General features: G+C 54.6%; 1 pseudogene across 1 annotated transcript; it reads right to left on the minus strand.

The window, feature by feature from the left end:
* Positions 1 to 6,464: 6,464 nt before the first annotated feature.
* Positions 6,465 to 7,044, minus strand: LOC308481154 (ragulator complex protein LAMTOR4 pseudogene; annotated as a pseudogene). Its single transcript has one exon. The product of its transcript is annotated as a ragulator complex protein LAMTOR4 pseudogene (transcript).
* Between the last annotated feature and the right edge of the window lie 261 nt (positions 7,045 to 7,305).

Genomic DNA, 7,305 nt, shown 5'->3' on the forward strand with positions numbered 1-7,305 from the left:
ATAACTGCCGCGGACCTGAGTGAAAACTATCTACAGACCTGAGTGAAAACTATATACAGTATCCCCCTGTTGGCCCAGGGTGAAACTACACTACATAACACCCCTCCCCACCGAGATAAGGCGTTAGTTACAATCGTAATGGTTTCCTTATATACAGCACTACGCGTAATGGTTCAATTAAGCACAAAAGCATATCGGTTACATTTCCCATACTTAGACCAACAGTGATACCTGTCCAACAACATAGTCCTTTAAATAAGTTGGGCGCTTGGAAACTCTGCCAGACCGCCGGGGACTGGTAGCCAAGTCCGGAGGGCCACACAGTTCTCGCTGAGGCTGTGGTGCGACCCTAGGTGGCGTTGGAACCAACTCCCCTGGATCCGCTGCTGTGGGTGGAGCCTCCGCAAGTGGAGTGGTCTGAGTCTGTTCTGAAACGGCTTGGTTCGGCTCCACGCTGGCAGTTTGTAAGGGAGGTGTAGGTGGGGCCTCACCATCTGTACGTGTCTCTTCTGGAGCCGCAAGCGCAGTTGGGGGCACCTCGGTAGTGTCCAAGTCCCCAACCCTGCGCCTAAGCTGGTCTATGTGCCGTCGCCACAAGCGTCCGTCTTCGAGTGCCACCTGGTACGAGCGAGGTCCAGTGACTCCCACTACTGTGGCTGGCACCCAAGGGATGTCCCCCACATAGTTCCGGGCAAAGACCTGGTTTCCTGGGACAAATGACCGTGGTGCGTTGGCACAGCCTGGGGGTTCAGCCACGGCAAAGTCTGGGTGTAGCCGGTCGAGCGGTGACCTGAGGCGGCGGCCCATAAGCAGTTCAGCAGGACTCCTCCCTGTGGCCGCATGAGGGGTGATGTGTTGCACGAACAAGTATTCGGCGACCCGCTCATGCCAGTCTCCCCGGTCCAGGCGCGCCAGTGCCTCTTTTGTCGAGCGCACCATTCTTTCCGCTTGCCCGTTGCTGGATGGATGAAAGGGTGCCGTTAGGGCATGGCGGATGCCCAGTCCCAAAAGATACCGCTCAAACGTGCCTGACGTGAACTGCGGTCCGTTGTCAGAGACAAGGACATCAGGACACCCATGCGTTGCAAACAGGCCTCGCAGCACCCGGATGACAGCTTCGGTAGTGGTGGAGGGCATCAGGGCGACCTCCAGCCATTTGGAATAGGCGTCCACCACTACCATAAAGGTCCGGCCGTGAAAGGGGCCAGCCAGATCGATGTGCACCCTCGACCAGGGTGTCTTTGGCGTCTCCCAGGTGTGTCCCTTAGCTGCCGGTGGTGCAGGCCTCGACTCCTGGCACGCTTGACAGGCGGACACCCAGGCAGTGATGGCATCGTCCATATTAGGCCACCAGACGTAACACCGAGCCAACGCCTTCATTTTGACAATTCCCGGGTGGCCAACGTGCAGAGCCTCCAGGACGCGCTGACGGAGTCCCTGGGGAATCACGACGCGGTCTCCCCACAGCAGGCAGCCACGATGAGCTGAGAGTTCATGTTGTCTGGTTGCGAAGGGCTGGAACTCCGATGCAAAAGGCCCTTGTGGCCACCCCCTCCACACCCAGTTGAGCACCCGGCTGATGGTGCGATCCTGGGCAGATGCAGAGGCCACAATGGCAGCCGACACAGGCGCTGCCGGAAGATCCTCAATCAGAAGGAGCGATGAAGCTGGAGCCGGGTCTTCCACAAATGCTGGAAGAGGGCAACGGCTGAGGGCGTCGGCATGGCCCATCGATTTCCCCGGGCGATGGATGAGCCGGTAGTGGTAGGCAGCCAGGAAAACAGTCCATCGCAGCATGCGTGGTGAGAGGACCGGTGGAGTTGGACGATCACCGGCGAGGAGGCCCAGGAGTGGCTTGTGGTCAGTGATGAGGTCAAAAGTCCTGCCATAGAGGTATTCATGGAACCTCTTCACTCCAGCCACAAGTGCCAATGCCTCCTTGTCGAGCTGGCTGTAATTCCGTTCCGTCGGAGATAGTGTCCTGGAAAAGTAGGCGAGCGGTGCTTCTCTTCCATCTGGAAAACGGTGACTAAGGACAGCACCGATGCCAAAAGGTGAGGCGTCGCAGGCAAGGACCAGCGGCCTGGATTCACTGTACTGTACCAGCACACTGTCTGAAGAAAGGAGAGCCTTGACCGCGTTGAAGGCCGCCGTCTCCCGATGACCCCAGGCCCAAGGCGTCTTAGTGCTAAGGAGTCGGTGAAGAGGCTCAGCCACTGTGGCTTTGTGGGGCAGGAACATGTTATAAAAGTTCAGCAGCCCCAGGAATGCCTGCAACTCCGTTTTGTTCTTTGGGGTGGGGGCCTGCTGGATAGCGCGGATCTTGGATGTGGTTGGATGAAGACCGGAGGCATCGATAAGATAGCCCAGGAACTCTACCTGTGGAACGGCGATCTGGCACTTCTCCCTCTTTACCTTGAGCCCGGCCTCCTGGAACCTGGTCAGCACGGCACGGAGGCGCTCGAACAGCTGCTGGTGTGAGTCTGCAGACACCAAGACGTCATCAAAATATGGTACCACGCCCGGAAGCCCTTGCAGGAGACGCTCCATAAGGCTTTGGAAGATGCCAGGAGCCACACTCACCCCGAACTGCAACCGGCGGCAACGGAAAGCCCCCCGGTGGGTGACGATCGTCTGGGCTTCAGCAGTGGCATCATCGACTGGCAGTTGTTGATAGGCTTGGGCAAGGTCCAGCTTAGCGAAGACCTTACCCTCACCCAGGGAATGCAGCAGGTGTTGGACAACAGGAACCGGATAAGCGTGCTGCTGAAGTGCCTTGTTGATCGTGCACTTGTAGTCAGCGCAGATTCTCACCGACCCATCTGGCTTGACAGGCGTGACGATGGGGGTTTCCCACTTTGCGTGGTCAACCGGCTCCAAAACTCCTTGGGCGATCAGTTTGTCCAGTTGTTCATCCACCTTAGCCTTGAGAGCAAAGGGAACCCGGCGTGGCTTTAGCTTGATGGGGGCGACTTGTGGATCAAGGCTAAAGGAGATGGGCGTACCTGTATATTGGCCCAAGGTGCCGTCAAAAACCTCGGCAAAGTCTTTGACCAGACCCTCAGTCTCTGCGTTAGAGATGCAGTTGATGCCGGTGACTTCCAGGCCGAGGGCATCAAACCAGTCTAGCCCTAGGAGGCTTGGCCGCTGACCTTCAACCACCACCAACCGGAGCAGGCCCGAAAAATCCTTGAAGGCGATCCGGAACCGGCCAACGCCTACCACGGGAATGTCGTTTCCCTGGTAGTCTCTCAGGTGTACGCGGTGAGAGTCGAGTTGCCTTTTGGACACTCTGGGTACCAGTCTTTTGATGGTGCTCCATGACACGATGGACAGGGCAGACCCGGTGTCGATCTCCATGTCACATGGAGCTCCTTCAATGAGCACCGTGACGTTCAGCTTGCGTCGCGTAGGCGAGTCGGTTTGGCCAATCGTGGTTCCAGACGGGCAGCGGCAGTTGGTGAGAGCGAAACAACTTTCCTTGGCAGACTGGAGTGAAGACTTGGACTTGCGAATCGATGAAGGGGGGGTGTCAGACGGAGCCGATCGGCAGACCTTAGCGATGTGGCCCCTTCTGGAACACTTCCTACAGATGGCGTCTCTGAATCGACACTTGGCACGGGAATGGTTGCCTCCGCAGCCAGCACATTCCGGTTGGCCCTTGGACTTCTGTTGGAACTTCCTGCGCTCCCGCTTTGTCTGGTGCACGTCATCGTCTTCACTGGAGGATGCCTCCTCACTGCTGGCCTTTTCATGATGCACCGGAACTGGCTCCCTAGCAAGACGCGGGCTGCTGGACTTGCGGATCTCCTGGGCGGAGCGTTCAGCAGCTTCTGAGGCCACAGCCTCCTCAATGGCTTTCTGTAGCGTGAGGTCTGGCTTGGCTAGGAGGCGCCGTTGCAGATGGATGTCCCGGACCCCGCAGACGATTCGATCCATCAGGGCATCGTCTAAGTCTCGGAACTCACAGTGCATTGCAGCCTGTCGCAGGGCGGTGGTGTAGTTGTTGATTGACTCCCCCTCTGCCTGGTTCCGGTGGTAGAACGCATGGCGGGCAGCAATCTTGGACGGCTTTGGTGCGTAGTGGTTGCGGAGCTTCTCTTGGATCGTGTCCCATGGTGTTGCCTGGACTGCTTCAGGCGCAACCAACGCTCGGGCCGTCTCAAACACCTCAGGCCCACAGAGGCTGAGGAATAGGCCCCGCTTCCGCTCCTGTGATACTTCTGTCAGCTCGTTGGCTTGGAGGTAGCAGTCGAACCGAGCGAGGTAGGAGTCCCATGATTCAGAGGCTGGCGCAAACGGCGGTAGAGGCACAAGTGAAGCCATGATTCCGATGCCGGCGTGAAGGGCGATGGATGGAACACAGTGCTCTAGCCAGAACAGTCAGCTCTGAATTGGTTCTGCCCAGTGATTTCGCTCAGTGATTTCGCTCTGTGATTCAGCTCAGTGATTCAGCTCAGTTCAGAGGCTGGCCGCATCTGGCTGTGCTCTGATGTCCATCAATCCCATCCTCGTCGCCAGTGTTAGGTGGTGGGTTGACATAGCAGCCGGCACAGCGATTTCTTCAAGTAGCTCTTTATTATGGTAAGCTGGAATAGAACTAACTGCGAACAGCTCAGCCGGCCTGTATTTATAGGCAGCCGGCTGTCAACATTGTAACCACAACAGCCCAGAGTTCCCGCCTAAAATAACTGCCGCGGACCTGAGTGAAAACTATCTACAGACCTGAGTGAAAACTATATACAGTATCCCCCTGTTGGCCCAGGGTGAAACTACACTACATAACATTATTATTATTATTATTAGAGAGCCAGTGTGGTGTAGTGGTTAAGAGTGGTAGTCTCGTAATCTGGGGAACCGGGTTCGCGTCTCCGCTCCTCCACATGCAGCTGCTGGGTGACCTTGGGCCAGTCACACTTCGCTGAAGTCTCTCAGCCCCACTCACCTCACAGAGTGTTTGTTGTGGGGGAGGAAGGGAAAGGAGAATGTTAGCCGCTTTGAACTCCTTAAAGGGAGTGAAAGGCGGGATATCAAATCCAAACTCTTCTTCTTCTTCTTCTATTATTATTATTATCATCATCATTAGCCACACAGCTGGATTACTATAATGTTGGTCTGGAGGCTACAGATGGTGCAGAGCATGGGGTTGAGGTTTGCTTGCAGAGACAAACGACAGCCTGCAAATACTGCTGCCCTCCCCCTAACATTCCACACACCCCACACACCCAGAACCTCTGGATAACAGCAGCCTGGGTCATACAAGAGGGAAGGGCTGTTGTCTTCGTGGCCTGCCTGCCAGGTCCCTAGAACTATCCAGGACCTTTGATCTGATGTGACGTGATGCTCCTTACAGCCTTGCATTGCAGGCTTGAGGCTTTTTAAAAATCATTAGCAGAGCGAAAGAGGTAAGAATTTGTAGATTCCAGCTCCAGGAGCTGACAGCTGTTCAACCTAGATCAATATTTGAACGGACATAATAGTAAGCTCTCTCCATGCCCTGCTTCCCCAAAGCGGGAGCTGGCAAAAAAAAAAAAAATATGCACAAAACTTTCCCCACATATGATTAAATTAGAACCCCAGGCTGTTCTGTTCTCTTTGGTCTGTGATGGATCACTAAGCTCTGGAGTTTTAATTAGCTGGTAACGATCAGGGATGGCAGAACTTTGTCTCGGGCCAGTGACCCCAATCATGCAATTAGACTCTCTAAGACGCGGTGCTTGCCCAGCCTTCTTACAGATGAGAGTCCATTTTGGTTCATTAAGACCCAAATAGTCATCTCCTTCCGGCTTCTGCTTTGCAGGCAAAAAAGGAGGGAGTGTGGATGGAAATGCTTCTTTCACTCATGTGCACAGTCGCTCCCAACACAGATACGGACGGGACGTGAATCCATGTTCTTCCTCTTATGTGCATGGTTTGGAGATCTGTTTATGGTCAACATTTCAGGATGTACTGGTGATGGACAGACTGCCTGTCTCCAGTGGTACTAACCTGAACATGAGCATCATCATTGAAGGACTTCCTTCACGCGCCCCTTCCCATCTGAGAGGAGTTGCGCCGTGGTTAATGCAGCTGTGGGCATAGGAGGGTGCAGCTCTGACGAAGGCGTCATCTGTCAGAGTGCCAGCACAATGGACTAGCCCTCCAAGCTCTGTCAGCCAAATGAGGCGATAACAAGGCTTTTAAGTTTGCTTAGGTCACGGGAAGTTGGAGGCCGCAGAAAGAATCAAGCCAAGGCTGGGTACGTCATCCCTTTTCTTTGCTGGGGTTCCAGCTTCAGGCTGGCAGTTTAAATGGCGGCACTCCTTTGCAAGAGGACCTGCAATTCGGATCAAGAGTGAAATGTTTCGTTTCAGCTGGCTGCAGATCTCTTTTTACAGCACAATGTGTTCTGCAACTTGAGCCTTCATAGTTGATCAGGGATGTGAACCTAGCACATACATCTCACCCCAAACTCAAAACCCAACTTTCTTTTTTCTTCTTCTCTCTTTTCAAAGAACTTTATTTCACATACCGCCATCACACCCACAGCTATATGGAGCAAACCCCCAGCGGCACGAAGCCTTAAAGCAGAATGTACAACGCATCCAAGGAGCCACCAGCCCTCTTGTGACCCAGTATCAACACAGGGATGAGCCCCACACACATACCAAAAAGAAGGTGCTTTCTTCCTGCACTCCAACTCTCCTTGAGTCCCCCACTCCCAAAGTCACAGTTACAGCAGAAGCGGGCAGGTCAAGTTCAGACGATCACAGGCTCCCGGACGCTGTTCTGCCTCTTCACCACAAACAGCTTCTGACCAGATATGGTCACAAGGAAGGAGTGCTCCCCAAACACCACAGAGATACGCTTGAAGGGCACCTCGGGGCAGCGGGGCAGGCGGAAAGCGCAGGCCGTGTTCACCAGCTCCAAGATCACCCCGGCCGGCCGCTCGTCGTTCTCCAGGTCACCCAAAGACGCCAGCACCGCCCCGTCGCAGATGACCAGGTAGCCGGTCTGGTCGGGGACCTGCTCCAGCCCCTGAGTCAGCGCCGCCGCCGCCGCCATCATTATGCCACCCTTTGTCAGCTCTCTATTCAATCACACTCCGCTGGGCTGAATAAATTGCAAATCATACTATAATCAGCCACTCTGTGTGTTATATTCTGATGGCATTTATTAGTTAATTCATTATAGTCATTAGACTCAGGGTGGGATGTTGGTTAGAGTGGTGGGCTAGGACCCATATGAAACCCACTGGGTGACTTTTGGTCCAGCTACTATCTCTCAGCCTATCCTAATTTGCAGGGCTGTTGTGAGGCTGAAATG

This window comes from Podarcis pityusensis (assembly GCF_964106645.2).
Source record: "Podarcis pityusensis genome assembly, chromosome: 7".
Classification (NCBI taxonomy): domain Eukaryota; kingdom Metazoa; phylum Chordata; class Lepidosauria; order Squamata; family Lacertidae; genus Podarcis; species Podarcis pityusensis.